Source organism: Eretmochelys imbricata, chromosome 3 (genome assembly GCF_965152235.1).
Source record: "Eretmochelys imbricata isolate rEreImb1 chromosome 3, rEreImb1.hap1, whole genome shotgun sequence".
Taxonomy (NCBI): Eukaryota; Metazoa; Chordata; order Testudines; family Cheloniidae; genus Eretmochelys; species Eretmochelys imbricata.
In genome coordinates this window covers 202,457,199-202,477,206 of record NC_135574.1, presented here as the reverse complement: position 1 = coordinate 202,477,206, position 20,008 = coordinate 202,457,199, and the positions used below count along the sequence as shown (strand labels likewise).

The 20,008-nt window shown below is 40.8% G+C and overlaps 1 protein-coding gene across 1 annotated transcript in view; it reads left to right on the top strand.

The window, feature by feature from the left end:
• Positions 1 to 20,008, top strand: part of PLCB1 (phospholipase C beta 1) — a 659,574-nt gene that overhangs the window by 290,365 nt on the left and 349,201 nt on the right. The gene's annotated exons all lie outside the window — the stretch shown is intronic.

The following is a 20,008-nucleotide window of genomic DNA, read 5'->3' as shown; positions in this document are numbered from 1 at the left end:
ATCTCCAAGTTCGTTGTTGGCTTAAGGGCTTCTTGATCGGGCACTTACTGAGAATAGTCTTTTCTCAGGAAACTGGCTGACTGCTTCACTAAAACCTACTTAGAATCAGACAAGTATACAGACAATATTCATAACTTCAAATACAAAAATGATACATGCATACAAATAGGATTAATAGATTCAGTAGATCATAACCTCTACAGAGATATGTTATATGGCATAAATAGCATAAAACATATTCCAGTTATGTAATATAGATACACTCATAAGCATATTTCCATAAAGCCTCATGGGGGGCACTGTCACTGTAATGTCTTTTTATTGGACCAACTTCTGTTGTAGCTCAAAAGCTTGTCTCTTTCACCAACAGAAGTTGGTCCAATAAAATATATTACTCCCCCCCGACACTGTGGCTATCTGATGGACTGTCAGCCAGTGGGGGAGAAACCTGCAGTGCCCTCCCCCACCTCTTGCCTTGTGCCTGCCCAGCAGCTCCCTGAAAACAAAGCCCTGGTGATGCAGTGCCAGAGTTTGTCAGCTGTGCTGAGGAGGTTCCTGTCTCAACAGATCCTACTGTCTGGGTGCTAAGAAGTAGGCTAAGGCCTGGATGTCAACCCTGTACAAGCACCAATATTCAGTCACCACTTATGTCATTTTTGCAGTTGTTTAAAGGGACATTGAAAATCACATTTTTTTGCCCAAGAAATCCTGTGCCATACTAAATAGCCAGTAACTCCTAAAAGGATTAGAATTGAAATCAGTTAGTGGAAAACAATATTTTTCTCATTTTAATTTTTTTTATTTGTTTATTCTGTGAATTTTGCAACACCCTGTGTGTAGTCATGTCTCTTGTTTTCCCTACAGTCAGCCAGTTTCTTTCTTAATGCAAAGACCCAACTGGGGAGTGGGAAAAACAAAACAAGTCTAAAATTTTATAAAGGAATTAAAAATAAATAAATAACATGGTGTTTGAAGGGGGCTTTATCAGTTGGGATTTTCAAAATGTCCATGTTGACACCTTTCACTACATAAAACAGTCCTGTATGAAAGTTTAATGTAAGAAATGAAAATGGACTGATGGCCAGAAGAACCTGGATGGGGATTTTAGTCAAAATAACCTCCCTAGGTAAATTATTCCAGTGCTTAACTACCCTTGCAGTTAAGAAATTTTTCTTACCTAAATCTCCCTGGCTACAATTTAAACCATTTACTTCTTGTCCTGTCCTTAATGGATAAGGACAATTCATTACCCTCCTCTTTACAACAACCTCTTTAGGTTCTTGAAGACTGTTATCATGTCCCCCCTCAGTCTTCTGTTCTCCAGACTAAACAAACCCATTTTTTTCGATCTTTCCTTGTAGGTCATGTTTTCTAGACCTCTAATAATTTTTGTTGCTCTACTCTGGACTTTCTCCAGTTTGTCCACATCTTTCCTGAAGTGTGGTGCCCGAAACTGGCCATGGCACTCCAGTTAAGGCCTTCTCAGTGATGACTAGAGAAAGAATTCCTTCTCCTGTCCTGCTTACAACACTCCTGCTAATACATCCCAGAATGATGTTCGCTTTTTTTGCAAGTGTTTCATTGTTGACTCATGCAGTTTGTGACCCGCCATAACCTTCAGATCCTTTTCTACAGTGTTGCTCCTAAGTTGTCATTTCCTATTTTGTATTTGGTGCAGTTGATTATTTCTTCCTGAACGCAGTACTTTGCATTTGTCCGTATTGAATTTCATCCTGTTTGTTTCAGCCTATTTCTCTAGTTTGTCAAGATAATTTCGAATTCTAATCCCATACTCCAAAGTGCTTCAGCATCTCCCATCTTGGTATCATCCACAAACCTAATAAGTGTACTCTCTATGCCATTGTACAAATTATTTATGAAGTTGTTGAATGGAATTGGATGCAGGGCAAATCCCTATGGGACTCCACTCAATATGCCCTTCCAGCTTGACTGTGAACCATTAATAACTACTCTCTGAGTACAGTTTTCCAACCAGTTGTGCACCCACCATATAGTAGGTTCATCTAGGCTCTATTTCTCTAGTTTGTGTATGGAGGGTCCTGTGAGACAGTATCAAAAGCCTTACTAAAATCAAGATAGAACACATCTACAGCTTCTCCCCTTTCCACAAGGCTTGCTACACTGTCAAAGATGGATATTAGTTTGGTTTGACATAATTTGTTTGTGACAAATCCATGTTGACTGTTACTTATCACTTGTTATCTTTTCTAGCTCCTTACAAAGTGATAGTTTTATTATTTGCTCCATTATCTTATTGTCCTTATTCCTCCTTTTCTAGATGTTGCTATATTTGCCTTCTGGGATCTCTCCTGTCCTCCATGAATTCTCAGAGATAATGGTTAATGACTCAGAGATCTTTTCAGGCAGTTTCTAGTATTCTAGGATGTATTTTGTCAGGCCCTGCTGACTTGAAGAGATCTATCTTCTCTAAGTAATTCTTAACTTCTCTTTCCCTGTTTGAGCCCCCGATCCTATCCCGTTTACCCCGATGTTCACTATTTTAGTCATCTAATCACTGCTAACCTTTTTGGTGAAAACTGAAACAAAAATGGCATTCAACATGTTGCCCATTGCTGCATTTTCTGTTATTGTCTTTCCCACCTCAGAGTAATGGACCTAGTCTGTCCTTGTCTTCCTCTTGTTTCTGATGTGTTTGTAAAATATTGTCTTGTTACTCTTTATGTCCCTATCTAGTTTAATCTCGTTTTCTGCCTTGGCCTTACAAATTTTGTCCATACCTGCTTGTGTCATTTGGATCAAAATGTAAAAATGAGTTCCCAGATACTAGTGACAATTAAAGATCTCAAGGAGCTTTTTGAAAAAGACGTGTTAATGCAAATTCACTAGGCAAATTGCAGTGTGGAATATTGCATTTAGCCTACTTGAAATTCTACCGGCAGTTTCAATGTTGTGTGATATTTTTAGACCAAACCATTGTGTACTGTATCTGTGTATACAGTATGATCAGTACTCTTCTTCTGAAATATTAAACTATTAGTGCACTTCCATCAGAAGTTCCACCTCTGACATAAAGTAGGTGATCATTTTTCAAATCATCTCTTGGTACCATACAATGAATTTAAAATATAGGAGGCTTTTCAAAGGGCAAATAAGGAAACTGGTTATTATTGACTAAACAATTTAGAGAGCATCTTTTCAATAATTGGAGGGACTTGTGGATTTCCTAAAACAAGGTGAACTTTATTACTTGACTACCTCTATTTCTATGATGTAGAGTTGCTAACAGTTGACCTGTGTTATAAGCAGGTGCATGGTACAAATTCAGTTGTTCAAATCTCAATTTTAAGAATTTCCTGTTAGATGATACAAAGTCATCTTTCATAACATTTTTTCATTACTCTGAAGGTTACCTTGATTACCCAAAACCTCAATTCATCAGGACTTAATCAGTGTCTCCCTAGGAATTTAGAGAATCCAGGTTTGACTTCAGTTATCCATGTTTCTGAAACAAGTAAATGTCTTTTGGTGATTTTAAGTTTCAAATAGAACTTTTTGTTTGCCTAAATAAACTAGGGTTTTTTTCCCAGGAGGCATACATGTTTATTACTTACCTTCATCAAAGCTTACCAAAAATGATACAAATATTTTAATATGTACAGAACTTTGACAAAGAATGATCCCAGCTCCAGGCTGTGAGAAACTCTTAGGGAATATTAAATTAAGTCAAAGGAGTTTAAGCATATTCTTAAAGTGCTTAAGTACTTTCCTGAATCGGGTCCCTGTGCTTTTTCTTCCTCATGTACATTCCCAATTCCTGAATTATGGAACTAATTTGCTACTGGATGGTAACTAGAGTAGATAATATAAACTGAATTCAGCCCTCATTTGAGCATGTACATTTTCCACTGAACCAGCTTCAGAGAAACTGAGGTCAGTGGGATTTGTGCCTGGTTATTCTAGGTCTGATTATGGTTCCATGGGTTTTGTGGATATAGAGCCTTGATCCAAATTCCATTGAAGTTGATGGCGGACTTTCCATTGATTTCAGTGGGGTTTGGATCTGGCCCCTAAAATCATAAGCTTGAATCTCTTGATTGCTCTCACTTTCTCCACGTATCTAGAACTTTGTATTTAGGGACCTCTCTTACAAAGTTAGTCATTTTTACTGATTTGCATTTAAAGCTAGGGCCCTGGAAAGTGCTGCTTGGAGAGGAGTGTTTTGATGCTTAAGAATTAAGAGCACAAAGTAATTAGCAAATGTATAAATAATAAAACAGTTTGCATTTGTTTTAATAGCCTAATTAATATAGCAAGATGCTCATTTCCTTCCATAATCCTTTTCTGTATTTCAGTTCAGTATTTGACCAGATTTTTTAAAATATTAAAATAAAATAATAATAATTAATAATAAAGACTTTACAGAAATGCTTAGAATGTTTTTCATCTTAGATTATAGCCTTTTATATTTCCCGAGAGACCAAAATGAAAAAGAGAGATTGCATTGCTTGGTATTTCCGTAATAAGCTTGCGGTAGGTATGAAATGATAGCATTCACGTAATGTAGTGTCACAACACCAAATCCATTTCTGCGTGAGGCTGGGAGTCAGAAGATCTGGGCACTACTGCGTGTTTAGCCACCGCATCTTGGGAAAGTCACATCTCTTCTCTGTGGTGAGAACTCGCAGCCCAGGGGAGGTGGGGCAAAGGTAACTTTAAGCCACTTTTGTGCCCTCCTTACCTTGTGCTGTTCCTGGGGCTAGAGAGGCCTCCAGAAGAACATAGATAGCCCTTGGGGCGTCTTTAAGTTACTACAGCCTCCCTAGGAGGCTCTAGTACTGCTCAGAATCTCCACTGTGCTATGGTCCTGGCCCCAACCCACTCGTCCTGCCCCTAGCCCTGCCCCTGGTATGTCTTCTACACCAGTGAGTCCTCGGGAAACAGCCTTACAGCTGTCATCACAGTGCCTGCACTAGGGAATCAAACCCCAGCTAAATATGGGGCTTTTAGGATTCTTTATGCTGCTCTGTCCCTTAAACCTAGTTTAAAGCGGCTAGAGTAGGGTGGTGGGGATTTCACTAGTGCCTTTTTCCTTATCTGTCTTACTGCCCTGATATTGGTTGTGGTCTCCAAAGTGATTTGTATGCATTGCAGAAAAAGAACCAACACTTGTAGTTGTTCCTTCGGGGCCTACAGGAAGTGGTGTTGCCTTTTTTGTTGTTAGCAATACTCAGAGGTTAAGCAGTGGTGGCATCAGCTGTATATGGTGTATATTCAGCTCGCCTGTCAAGGTACAGTGTATTGGAATAGTCCTGTATTGTTTTGACTCATTTAAAGTCAGACTTTTAAAATGTGATTTCATACCCTTCTTCTTGGACTGATCAGATATAGAATTCAGTATTTTGTTATTCCTGATGGATTTCTTTTAAAATGTATATATATATTTATATATTCTTGAAAGAGGTCTAGTTAAATACTGTTACTGTAGAATAAGATGCTTGGGAGAAGGGGTAGGCTCTGGTAGGCTTCCACAAATTCCTCGACTCTACGAGTATTCTAACGTCTTCCTGCCCCAGTGGTTCACAACGCTTTGGAGCTTATAAGCTTCACAAGCCCCAGGCTGCAGTGACTCATACTGAGCTTTCTTTGATACAGATGTGATATTTTACCAATATAGGTATGTCAGTACAACCCCTAGTGTGGATGCAGTTATACCAGTATAAATGTATGACTTTTAGTCCCCTTCCCATATGGGAAAAAGCTATACCTGTATAAGAACATTGATAGCAGTATAAATGTGTCCATTGGTGGGTGGAGAGAAAATGGGTGTGTTGTACTGCTGTAACTATAAAAGCATCCGTGTACACAACTATACAAATATAGGTAAAGCAGTACAACTTGTGTGTGTAAACAAGACCTTCCTGAGTGCTCCTTAAGAATGAGGCGGGGAGGTGGTGCAATTTTCGCCAGACAAAAGAGGATTTACAACTAGCATTTATTTCCGAGATTCTAAAGAGTTGTTACAAATAATGGAGTATGATAAAAACACAATGTAATCTGTGGGGCAGTACTTGACAGTAGGGTGGTTGTTGTTTTTTAAGTACTTGCAGTTGGGAAGAAGTCTCTCTTTAAGAGAATGATACCTGCTTAATTAAAATGTCCAATTCTGACACAGCAGTACTTTGATCCTCTTTATACTGCCAACCTTGTCTAATTAGGTAATAAAGGTAAACTTTTAATGGCTGCCCGCTCTTCATGTTGCTGTACAATGGTGGAACAATGCTAAGGCAGATATGTAGGCTGTGACTATCATCAGACCTTTTTCTGGTGAGTCTTCTTGAATGCATTGCTACTTGTAACAGAGACAGGTCTTTTCCTTCATTTTTGAGAATAAAATGGCAAGTTTTTATTGTATTTGAATCCAGCTTGCTGAGTCTTACAACTGAACACGTTTAAATAAAATAAAACCCTCGTTTATATTTGCAAGCAGAACCAATCTTTTTACTTTAATACTTTTTATTGTAATTGGGCCAACCATAGGAATGTCATACAGTGTTGGCAAAGAAAAATTAATTGAGGTTTTTACAGGGTGTAAGGCCAAACAACAGGACAGAGTCACTAAGGTGACCCCTTGCCGACTGAATGTAACTAACTAAAGCATTTTCAAGGGACCACAAACCCAACTATTGGGCTGGCCCTGGCTGACGACTGTCTTTTGGAGGCATGTGTGACACCCTGTACCTCAAAATAACACCCCGTACCTACGTATATTTTCTACTAAGTATGCCTTATGAGGTATAATTTGAAAAGTCATGATCTGTTGAACATTACTAGTCTGTTGAATTATGTGTATTGCCATTGCATGTGAAGTTAGGAAGTTTTGCTCTATGGATGTTACTGAAATATGTTGTGAGTCTGGGAGATGCCCACAGCCAGCTCCATGCTTGCCTAGCCTGGCCAGGGTCTCACGGGGAAGAGGATGGGAAGGGGCGGGGTTCACCCTGGCGAAAAGTGGGTAGGCTAACGCCACTGGCCTGGGGCCCCAGTGATCTGGGAAGGAAAAGCTGCAGCAGAGCATGGCAGGAAGCAGGAGAGGGCCTGGGAGTGGAGTGTGGGCCGGGCCATGCAGGCAATTTGGTTAGGCTTAGCCTTCCCCTGCCTTTGATACCCGCCGCTCATGGTTGCCATCCTCTCAGGAGAGATGTTTCTTGGAACTATCCAATAGGTATCAATAGACACCACCAATAACACTACAGAGATAGCAGTGATATGTCCCTCCTCAGTAATGATTATTTTAATATATTCCAGACTCTTAAATCAAGATCAGATCTCCTAGCCTAGAAAAGTGAGACATTCCCTGGTGCTGGAGCAACTCACACAGGCTGTAAGATTGCAGTAGTGAGGAACCACATAGATTCGGGGTGATGGATGAAGAACTGGGAGTCCTCCTCATTTGTCAGTGCTGATAATGTAGGAAGCACTGACTGAATGACAAGACCTGGTGCCTTCCTCAATTGCTTAAATGTAAATAGACAATCAGCCACGCTGACACAGAACCCCTGGTTCTTGTGTTATGTGAAGGAGTTAATAACACTTACTTTCTCCACGCCAGTCATTATTTTATAGACCTCTGTCATATCCCCTCTTAGTCATCTCTTTTCCAGCATGAAAAATCCCAGTCATTTTAATATCTCCTCATACGGAAGCTGTTCCATACCCTTAATCATTTTTGTTGCCTTTCTCTGCACCTTTTCCAGTTCTAATATATTTTTTTTGAGATGGCGCAACCAGAACTTCATGCGGTATTCAAGGTGTGGCCATACCATGGAATTATATAGTGGCATTATATTTTTGGTCTTATATCTATCCTTTTCCCAGTGGTTCCCAATGGTTCCTTTTTTGACTGCTGCTGCACACTGAGCAGATGTTTTCAGAGAACTACCAACGATGACTCCAAGATCTCTTTCTTGAGTGGTAAAAACTAATTAAAACTGTATCAAAGAATTCTAGTAGATTGATGAGGCATGATTTTCCTTTTCAAAAACCATGTTGACTCTTCTCCGACATATTGTGTTCATCTATCTGTCTGATAATTCTCTTCTTTATTCTATAGTTTCAACCAAATTGTCTGGTACTGAAGTTAGTCTTATTGGCCTATAATTGCCAGGATTGCCTCTGGACCCTTTTAAAAAAAATTGGCCTTACATTAGCTATCCTCCTGTGTAACAGGGCCTTCTTGGTCCTGCTTCTGTCTCCGTCTGCAAACCACGCAGAGACCCTTGTGCTGATTCAACACCCTGTGCAGTTTATTTATAATTGAGTCCCACCACCTTCACAGCATACCTAGTGCCTTTACAAGTAGGGGGAGAGCACTCACTCACTCACTCACTCACTCACTCACTCACTCACTCACTCACTCTGTTTCTCCCCCTTTGTCACTTCTTTCCTGTGCCTATTTGTAGGCTCTGACTAATGGCTTAATTAGCCTTTCTGCCCTGCCCCACCCACAAATTAGGCACAGGTCTGCCTTGTCAGCTCCAATCTGCTATGCCTGATTGAAGCTGCTATGAACAGAGTGCTGACTCAGGGTTTCATACCTAGCACTCTGTCGCATCCTGATCGCTGATTTAAGTGATAGGTTACATAGCGCAGTTAGTAGTTCTGTAATTTCATATTTGAGTTCCTTCAGAGCTCTTGTGTGAATACTGTTTGGTCCTGGTGACTTATTACTGTTTAATTATCAATTTGTTCCAAAACCACCTCTACTGACACCTCCATCTGGGACAGTTCCTCAGATTTGTCATCTAAAAGAAAGGCTCAGGTGTGGGAATCTTCCTCACATACTCTGCAGCGAAGACCGATGCAAATAATTCATTTAGCTTCTATGCAATGACCCTATCTTCCTGAGTGCTCCCTTAGTACCTTGGTCATCCAATGGCCCCACTGATTGTTTTTGGCAGTTTGCCTGCTTCTGATGTACTTAGTTTTTGTGTGTTTTGCTAGTGGCTCTTCAATTTCTTTGGCTTGCCTAACTACTTTTACACATGACTTGCCAGCGTTTATGCTCCTTTCTATTTTCCTCAGTAGGATTTGACTTCCAATTTTTAAATGAAGCCTTTTTGCTTCTAACCACTTCTTTTACTGTGACAGGTTTCAGCGTGGTAGCCGTATTAGTCTGTATCAACAAAAACAACGAGAAGTCCTTGTGGCACCTCATTGTGTTTTCTTTTACGGTGCTTCTAGCCATGGTGTCACTTTTATGGTCCTCTTACTATGTTTTTTAATTTGGGGTATACATTTAAGTTGAGCCGCTATTTGGTGCTCTAAAAAAGTTTTCATGCAACTTGCAGGAGTTTCCCTATTGTGACCCTATCTTTTAAGTTCTGTTTAATTAGATTCCTCATTTTTGTGCAGTTCCACTTTCTGAAGTCAAATGCTACTGTGTTGGGTTTCCTCTTGTATTTTCCCTCATACGAAGGTGTTATATTCAATTACATTATGGCTGCAATTACCAAGCAGTTCAGGTGTATTCACTTCTTGTACCAGATCCTGTTCTTCATTTAGGGCTAAATCAAGAATTGCTTCTTCCTGTGTGGGTTCCAGGACTAGCTGCTCTAAAAAGCAGCCATTTTTAGTCAGTATAATAGAACTAGTCAAAAACTAGTCGTTGAAAAATATTTTCAACAAAAATTTGCTTTTTTATAGAATGAAAATGTTCACAAATAAATTTAATTTCTATTGACATGTTTTTTATTTGTGGTTTGTTTCCTCTTTTCTCTCGCTCCCTCCCTCCCTCCATTTCCTTTTCTCCTTTCTCCTCCTTTGCCAGAGGCAAACTGAAAGAAAGGAGAGGGGCATAAAAGAAAAAGGGGGAAAAAAACCAAACCCTCCAAAGTGAAAAATTTCAGCTTTCAATTAAATACTTTTAAAAAAAAAACATTTTTTTCAAATGATTTTTTCCCTTTTTTAAAATAGAATTTTCAGACAAACTGCTTAATATTTTGCAACCAGTTCCAGTAAACAGAACTTCTTTTTTGGAGATTGATTAAGACCTATGGGCATAATGGGAGAAGAGGGTTTTGAGGAGGGGTTGAAGGAGGAGGAGCTCCAGTGTAAGGGAACCTTGGCAGAAGGCACAGATCTGAAACAGGGAGAAAGATGTAAAGGAGCGTAGTTACATGCAGGCAGAGTGGAGAGAGAAAATGGGGGCATAGGAAGAAATGGGAGTGCAGCTGTAGACTGGAGCAGTTGTACAGACAGTTGCACAGGAGGAAAAGGAGGGTAAATTTAATTCAGCAACTAAGAGGGAGCCAGGAGAGGGATTCAAACACATGGCCAGAAAGGTAGGGAAGGTGGATGATTTGCATCGAAGCATGTTGGCTGGGGAGGCAGAAGGAAGGGGGATGGATTTTCAGGAATCAAGGCAAGACGATTGCTTTAGCTAAAGGAAAGGAGTGGTATTGGAGATGATGTATAGGAAAGAAACCCACTGGGATTGGATGCTGGGGGGAAAAAGAGGAAAGTCAAACTGACAAAAGCCATAGGCTGAGTACGATGGAATAGTCAGTGAGTGAGTGATGAAGGAAAGCCAAGGTCAGCTATTGCAGTGGTTCTCAACCTTTCCAGACTAGTGTACCCCTTTCACGAGGTTGATTTGTGTTGCATACCCCAAGTTTCACCTCACTTAAAAAGTACTTGCTTACAAAATCAGATATAAAAATACAAACGTGCCACAGCACACTATTACTGAAAAAGTGCTGACATTCTCATTTTTGCCATACAATTATACAATAAATTGATTGGAATATGGGTATTGTACTTACCCATACTCACAATTTCAGTGTGATACTTGAGCCTGTTTTTTCACTTCTGAGCCTTGTCTGAAGCCCAAAGCCAGGCAGTGGGGCTGAAGCATGTAACTTTGCTGCGCTGGGCCCCCTGTGATGGGCAACCCTGAGCAATTGCTTGCCACTCCTAATGCTGGCCCTGCACTTGTGACCACCCCCCTCCCCAAACCTGTCCCTCGATCCCTCTCGAGGCTGCAACCCACAGGTTGAGAAACACAATCTAGATGAGTTGAGTACCCTCTGGAAGACCTCTGAGAACCCCCAGGTTGAGAACCACTGAGCTATTGCACATTTTGGGTTGAGTTGGCAGTGGGATGTCCATAATGAGACCTCGCAGACACAGATATTTCTACACAAACGCCTCCCTTTGTCTTGTTGCTCTCCACAGTGGCTGACCTTTCCACGGAAGTGGTCTGTGTGCTGCAGAGCAAGCACTTTCAGCCATTTTGTATGGTGCACCAATATCATCTCATCAGACCTGCTATGAACAGTATGCTTGTAAAAAGCCTAACTTTTCATTTTTGTGCACTTCCCCATATTGCGTATGGTTCTCTTATAATTTAAAATGGTCAGACATGTTCCCCCCTGTTGCTTTATTTACACAGCAGTTTAAACGCGTCTGTAATATGACAAATCTCAAAAACGGTGCCTGCCAAAGTATCATTGCATAGGAATCGGCGCCCTATAAATGCCCGAGAGAGGGAATGTAATGGCTTAATCCAGCAGTTGGTAAGAATTGTTTGTCATAAAACAGTTTGACTGCACTGAAGCCGTGTGGAGCTCACTTAGACAGCACACCTCACTGCATTAAAGCCCTGCCACTTTTCCTGCTTTTGCTACACACTGGAGCACAAAACTTTAGAAATAAGTTCCTGGAGATTTTTAATGTTACTCTTTTAGAAAAATTAATACTCTTATTAAAAAATTATTATTATCAAAGAAGGGAAAAGACTGATCCTGTGCACCATTTGCAAGGTGTTTAGTGCCCTTGGTTCACACTGATTTAAGAGGGAGCTGATTGCATGTAACATCTAGGTATTATTAATAATACTATTGTTGAGATTTGCAGCTCTTTGGAGGTTCAGATCCTTTCAGACCAATATAAATTATTTTCAGGCTTCTCCATGTAAACTGTCACGAATCTGCTGCAATTAGCAGTGGAGAAGGGACTAAGCCACGAAGTGTTGATCCACATGTAAAAACCTAGGTTGTTCACATCCAAGGTTTTTCTTTGGGCCCATCCATAGACTGGAGGGCCAGGTTTTCAAAAGAGTTTGGCGCTCAGCAGCTGCCCTTGGGACACCTGTGGCTAACATGCTGACTTCTTTTGAAAATCTGGCCCCAGCTTTCCACCAGACGAACATCTAGATCAGTGGTTTCCAAACTTGTTCCGCCACTTGTTCAGGGAAAGCCCCTGGCTGGCCGGGCCGGTTTGTTTCCCTGCCGCAGGTTCGGCCGATCACGGCTCCCAGTGGCCGCGGTTCACTGCTCCAGGCCAACAGGAGCTGCTGGAAGCGGCGTGGGCCGAGGGACGTACTGGCTGCCGCTTCCAGCAGCTCCCACTGGCCTGGAGCAGCGAACCGTGGCCAGTGGGAGCTGCGATCAGACGAACCTGCAGAAGCGACAGGTAAACAAACCGGCCCGGCCCGCCAGGGGCTTTCCCTGCATAAGCGGTGGAACAAGTTTGGGAACCACTGATCCAGACTAACCCCCCACCCACAGTCATCCCTACCAAAATAATAGTAGTCCGTATTGTCCCCTTACCCGGTGTCCCATCAGACTCCGTCCTTTCCCTGGTTCTGTGCAACATCTAGATGAAATGGAGACAGAACATTCTCACAAGAGATCAAAATGATCACTGACCTCATAGCATTCAGAACCAAGTAACCCCACCTCCCCCATTTTGCCTGCTTTGCACAGCCTCTTAAATTCACTTATTAAAATAAAAATCCAACATCGTCCGCCTACAGGTGTGGGAAGGAGAGAGAAGGCTTTCAAAAATACAAATAGCAATTATAAAACTAATTATTTGGGAGGCATGCAGCTACTACTGTGACGGGCACCGTAAAAGCTGGTAGCACTTTCAGCCATAGGAAGGACTAGAGATGTAGGGTTGAGAGGTATACAGAACAAACTGCAGGGGACAGCTGGCATGGCTCAGTAAATTAAAGCATGAGCTCGTCTATCCCTTTGTCCTAAGTGACCCTGTCTGATTCTCTGCACATGAGTTTTGTTCTGTGCAATTTAGTAGCAAGTATAGAAAAGCCTCTGTTAGGCTGGCAGAAGTTCACAGGTGCTGATTGTGGCAGGCTGGTCGCTTCTGGAGTAATCAAAGGGCTTATTGCACTCATGGCAACCTTCCACCATATGGACATAGGCTGGAATAGAAAGTACCGATGACTGAATTCTGTAGCATGTGGATCCATTCAGTGGCACACAGTAGTTTTAAGAAAAAGTGTGTTCTAGCGAGAGGAAAAAAAGCTTTACAAATACCTGTGTATTTAGCTGCATTACCATGTAGCTTTATATGGTATTTTAATGCAACTTTGTGGATGACAGAACTCTTTTATAGTCTCTGAATCTTTTGGTCCTTAGTAAGTTGGCACAGGGTTATTGATGGGAGGGAAAGGACATTCTATTCACTCATCTGCTTGAGCCAGAACATGCTGCTCACTTATTTTTGGCTGCAAGCAAAGAAACTCATTTGTTTTCCATCCCGGAAAGTGACAGTCTAGGCATGCTGAAGTGCAAAGAAGGTACAGGTAGGAATTTTCTGTAGAATAAAAAGTTGTAACAGTAAAAAAAAAGATTCTTTGGGCATTTTCTAAAGCTGTATTAACCGATTTTGGTTTCGATAACATTGCAGGTGCTAGCTGAGATACTGCTACTTTGAGACACTTTGCAAAAGTTCGCTCCCTATCTTTCTACTGGGAACCAAAATACGTTCAATAGATAAGGACTGAACAAAACAATGTTCAAAAAGAAAATAAGCAGATGTTGAGGTTACAGCTGATCCTACGAGGACAATTCTCTGGTAATAAGCACTTTGTTCCAGAGATGCACTCAGTCATTGTGCACAAAGTTTCAGCATTAAGGCTGCTGTCATGAGTCACAAAAGCTGTTGTTACATCTAAGACATTGGAACTTAAAATGGTGTTATTTCCAGTGCAAGGTACAATTTGATTCAGAGGGTTAAGGCACAGTGGAGTTGAGGGGCGTGGCAGTCCTCTCCTAACAAGTGTCATTTGCCACTCCCGCATTCCTTGTGTTCGCCATTTTCCATGCCCTCTCTTTAATCTCTCCTTCCCTTTTACTGTCCACTACGGGAAAGGGAGGAGGGTCTTTCTCACCCACCTCCTAGCTACTCCCGGCTTCTGTCTCTGTACATCATTCATCACTCTGCTCCAGCTCCACTATCTAACTTCCACCAACTTTGTCTCTCATTAGACTCACTTAGCCAGATTCTGTTCTCAGTTATAATGGTGTAAATCCAGAGTAACACCATTGGCTGAATTGGGTTTGCTCTGGGTTTAAACTGCCATGATAGAAACCAGACCTCTGGGCATTTCAACTCTTTCTATCAGAGTGTAATTTAGACTGCCGTACTCGTCACCTCTGAATTTGTCCCAATGTCTCTAAAAAGGTTGAATCCCCTTGTAGTGGGCAAACATCGATTCCAATTACTTTGATAATGAATGAAATAATTCATTGGAATCACATTGACTTTGCGTTGTTGGAGGCAAGGGAGGAATGTTTTTAATTATCAACAAGACTATCATTCCTCTAAGGGAAGTGAAACTGGAAATCTGATGATTTCAGAACAAACTCAGATTGTTCAATTCAGAAAAGAACCCTGAGGATTTTTAATGTAACCAGGATCAGTTTAAGGAAAAACTAAGGTAACAAATAGGGCAACAGTTTAATTAAGGGCATGGTGAGTTTTTTATGAGTTACTTGCTGAAATTTTTTGTAGCTGTCCCAGCTGTAGCAGATGAGCGGTGACAAAACTAAATTACTGTGTTATTATTTATTAGGGCTGGTTGAAAATCAGAATTCCCATTCTGTTGGAAATTCTGATATTTTGACACCTGTTTTCATCTCAGATTCGGAAGAAATTTAGACATATTAAAACTTTTTGCTGAATGGAAAGTTCTGATTTTTTTTTTAATTTGGAAATGTCGAAACCTTTGTTTTGATATTTTCGATCGAAATGAAATGTTTAATCATTCCTGGATCTAAACGCTTCATTTCAGTTTGTTGAACTGAACTGAAAAGTTTAAACTGCACCCACCCAAGCTGTCACAGTGCCTTATGGACATTGTTGTTCTGATGCTTCATGACCTTATTCTTCACCATGGGCTGGGCTACCTGGCACATCTCCCATGCTAATGCCATGAAATATTTTATTTTGATTTTCCCAAGTGAAAATCAAAAATTTTCAATAACATAAATTTTTTTCAGCAAAACAACATTTTTCATGTACATAAGAACATAAGGTAAATAGGTTTATGCATTTATGCAAAGCCCATTAAAGTCAGTGGAAAGACTCCCATTGATTTCAATGGGCTTCAAGTCAGGTCTTTAATTGACAACATTGTGATAGCTAATGAACTGCACATTACAAAGTGGATGTCTAATTCGTATTTTGGAAGGAAAAAACTGGCAACAGAGATCTATAAAAGTTCTGTGATCCTAAATTCCATGAACAAACATAGATGAGACAGAATGTAAGTAACTACCCTTGAATACATCCTTGTTATTGATATAAATAGCTGCTTGTTTTTTATCCACCATGCCATTTATTAAAGATATTGTCAACAACAGAGCTGTTAAGAGGCTATTTAAAAATAACAACTTTGTCTGTGTTTAGTTTGGGGGAGTTAGTTCTGCAGAAAACCTCCAGTATGCAAAACCAGAGTAATTGCCCATTTCCTAACAGAATGCTCAATATACCGTTGCTACATTAGTCATTTTAAAGACTTGCCTGCATCTAAGAAGGTGCCACCATCTGCTTTATTTCCTGTGAACTTGCACACAGTTTGCTTTTGTTTCATGAGATACTTTACGGAATGGCTATCAACTAGAGTATGTACCGTGATTGGACCTGGTGAACAAGAGTGGGCATGAGTACAGCTGATAGATGCGTGATGAGGTGTAAGGCATTGGGAAAGATGGTAAACCTGCTGCCCATTTTCTGTGACCTGAGAGTGGGGAACATTTTTCTCATTTGGTGATTTGTGACCCAAAAGGCCAGTTTACCAATAATTGCAAAGGGCTTTGAGTGTTTCAGGGGATCCAGCAAGTAGATTGATCTTTTTGATGATTTCACAGTATCAGAACTGGCTGTGGGATCCTATTTCATTATTAATTGTTTTATTCCTATGGTCAATTTTTGTTCACTTCTTTAATTATATTCCAGATTATACAAGAGTCCCACATGACATTCTGATAAGTAAGCTGGAGAAATGCGGGCTCAGCGGAACTACCATTAAGTGGATACATAAATTGTTTAAGCAACCGCAAACAAAGAGTAGCTATTAATGGAAAGATGCCAGATTTGAAGGAGGTCTCAAGTGGGGTTCCACAGGGATCAGTTCTACGTCCCTTGTTATTTAACATCTTTATGAATGGCCTGGATGTAGGAATAGAGAGCATACTGATCAAATCTGAAGAGGACACAAAGCTGGGGTTGGATTGCAAACACTTTGGAGGACAGAACTAAAATTCAAAGGGATCTTGATAAATTGGAGAACTGGGCTATAGACAGAAAAATGAAACTAAATAAAGACAAATATAAGGTGCTACATTTAGGGAAGAAAAACCAAATGTGCAAATATAGAATGAGGGATAACTGGCTTGGCAGCAGCACTGCGGAGAAGGATCTGGGATTTGTAGTGGATCACAAGCTCAACATGAGTCAGCAATGTGGCGCTGTTGCAAAAAGAGCAAATGCAATTTTAGGTTGCATTAACAGAGGCAGAGCATGCAGGTCATGGCAGGTAATAGTACTTCTCTACTGGTGCTGGTTAGGCCTCAGCCAGAGCACTGTGTCCAATTTTGGTCACCTATGTATAGAAAGGATGCAGAGAAACTGGAAAGGATCCAGAGGTGAGCGACAAAGACGATCAAAGGGATGGGATGCAAGCCATGACAGCAAAGGAACTGGGTATGTTTAGTTTGGAAAGAGGAGATTAAGGGGGGACATGATAGTGGTCTTCAGATACTCGAAAGACTGCCATAAACAAGATAGAGAAAAGTTGTTCTTTCTTGTCACAGAGGGCAGGGCAAGAGGCAGTGGGTTCAAACTACAGCAGAACAGATTCAGATTAAATCTCAGGAAAAACTTCCTAACTGTAAGAACAGTAGGGCAATGGAACAGACGCCTCGGGAGGTTGTGGAAGGTCCTTCACTGGAGGTTTTCAACAGGAGGCTGGATCGTCAGTTGTTTAGACAAAACAAATCCTGAATCTTGGCAGGGGTTAGACTAGATGACCCTTGCGGTCTCTTCTAACCCTATGGCTTTATGATTCAAAGAGAGTTTTCCAAATTGTACAATATTCTAATGCCTGGGCTGCAGTTTTAAACTATTCTGCTTCCTTAGCAGCCAGTTGATTTGTTTAATTACTTTCCTCCCAGACAGAAGTTAAAGCCTGATAATTCAGTGGAATTATAAAATTATCCTGCCCTGGCCTCACATCTTGCATGCTATAATTTTTTGATTGGTCAACCACCCTTTTGAGAAAGCTGCATTTTAAGTCTTCGCTGGAGGTTCTAATCTTTAATTGGAAAACCCATCAAACTTGGAGCCATTCAACTACTAGATTTAGGATGAAAAAGAAAACATTATCGCCATTTGTGTTATCCAAGCATTATTTTCGGTTGAAAGCAGATGTGTGTCAGTTTTCCAGAGCCATCATTTTCCCTATGACACCATGTAGACAAAGACTTCTACATGAAAAGTGGAATTGTGAACTGCCTTACCCAGAGTTTCAGTTCCTTGAATCTCCTGTTCCTGCTTAGTCCAGGCTATCCTCAAGCAAAGTTCACACTTGAAATTTAACCTCACTGATCATAGCTTAATGACCAACTGATAGCTATAAAGTACTGGATAGCCTTACAAATTCTCAGAAACAAATAAGATATTAAACAACAGTAATATTTATCAGTTATATAGCATGATTATATCTTTAAAATGCTGTACAAAGTATCTATTCAGACTTGTGAATTAAACTTCACAATACTCCTGAGACAGGAAAGTTATATTACCTCCCACTTGAGATGGAGAAACTGAGATTCACAGAATAGTTAAGGCCCAGATTTTCAAGAGGATCCCCTATTTTGGACACCTCAATTTTGGGGTGTCAAACTTTAGAAACAGTGGCTAGGAGTCTCAAAGGAACCTAGGGGAGTTAGGCACCAGTCTTAGGGTCCAAGTTTCAGAGGAGCAGTACACCTGCAACTCCAACTGAAATCAGTGGCCCCAAGGGTGAAACCCTGACTCCACTGAAATCATTGGCAAAACTCCCATTGATCCAACATGGACAGGATTTCACTCTAGGCTCTGTAATGTCAGGCACTCAAATTAGAGGCTACTATTTAAAATGTTGCCCTTGCAAGTGGCTTGTGGAAGCTAAAACAGCATGTTAGTGCATGTCAGTCCTTTGCTCAGTCTACAAGATGGCTCTGGCTTGCTGAAGTCTGGCATTGTCTGATTCCATTTCAGTGGAAATACCTCTCTCATTTCTTCTGGCTTTGTAAAGCTACCTTCACATTGTAATGTATTTATTTTATTATTGGGCTTTTGATGGCTTTTACTCATGAATAAATTACAATAAAATAACAATTGCAGTTATTATATTTGTCTTTACTCCATGTAGATATTAACTTCAGATGGTAGAGGATTCAAAGAAATCAAATGTAAAACCTAGCTTTTATTTAGTAAATTTTGCCAACCATTTATATATGATTTTAAACATTGATAATTCAGGCCTATAGAATTGAGGGATTTATAAGAGCTAAAATATGGAGGCCGAAAGTCAAGTTTCCATGACTGATTCACATTTAAAGGAGACAATTTGGTCTTCTTTCTTCATCCTCCCAACTTTTGACTGGCGGCCTTGAATGCCACCTGACATTTTAGTAGGTGGTAAGATTTAAAACAAGAAAAGTCATCAGTCGTACAGCAGGAGTATCAAAAGCATTAAGAAAAATATAAAAAGCAAGATATCCATCAAAGAGCAAGAGGCCTCAGCCTGAAATCTTCACTTAGCTTCCTCTGACCCCCTCATCTGCCCCACAGTGATGGAAAGTTCACCTGGAGGCAATGAACAGTAATGCATGCTACCTGCTACCATGTGACCTCTGATCTTCTTCTTCCTCTCCCCTCCCGCCACCTCACTCCATAGAAGCTGCTGTGGCCCAATGGCTGAAGTAACCTCTCCAGCCCCCGCTTGCAAAAGGTTTGAGAGGGGAAAATGCGCCCTGCCTCACCTGCTTCTCCGAGTTCCCTGCAATCGCGCATCTACCTCACCCAGCAGAAATATTTCTTCTCCCTGGGGAGAATGAGTGGGATGGGTCTGGATCTGGTGCTTTGTGAACACACAGCTGTACTGTAGCTGGTGATAACTGGAACGTGGTCAACCTCAGCTGACCGACCTGGAGACTGAATTACCCGCTCAGCTCTGTAGCTGGTTCCTCCATTATATGATCAAGGCAGATTAGGAGGGAACGTTGCACTGCTGATGAAGGTGTTTGGGCGTGTATAGACAATGTTAGGCTCCATAACTTTCAACTCGGCATCTTTCAGAAATGCTCACTGTACTTTATGAACATAATCCAGATCCTCTGTCTAAATCAAGTTAGTTTTATAGCCTTTGATATCTGCTGTCACTTTAATTTTGTCAATTTTTGCACTCCTTTAAGGCTGAGACCCTCTACGCTGCCTCAGTGATTTGGACATACAATTCCCATTGGAAATTATTGACAATTGGGTGTCCAAATTCCTCAGACAGCTTTCACATGCGTAATTCAGAGGAGGTCTTTCTTACTGCCATCATGTTGGGACTCTTTACCCAATTGCCAGGGACACCTGGGGTAGAACTCATTTTTCTAAGAGAAGAGGCACCCTAAGTAACTTTCAGCATCTTCAGAAGAGAATTTTCAGTATTTTTTAATAACACAAG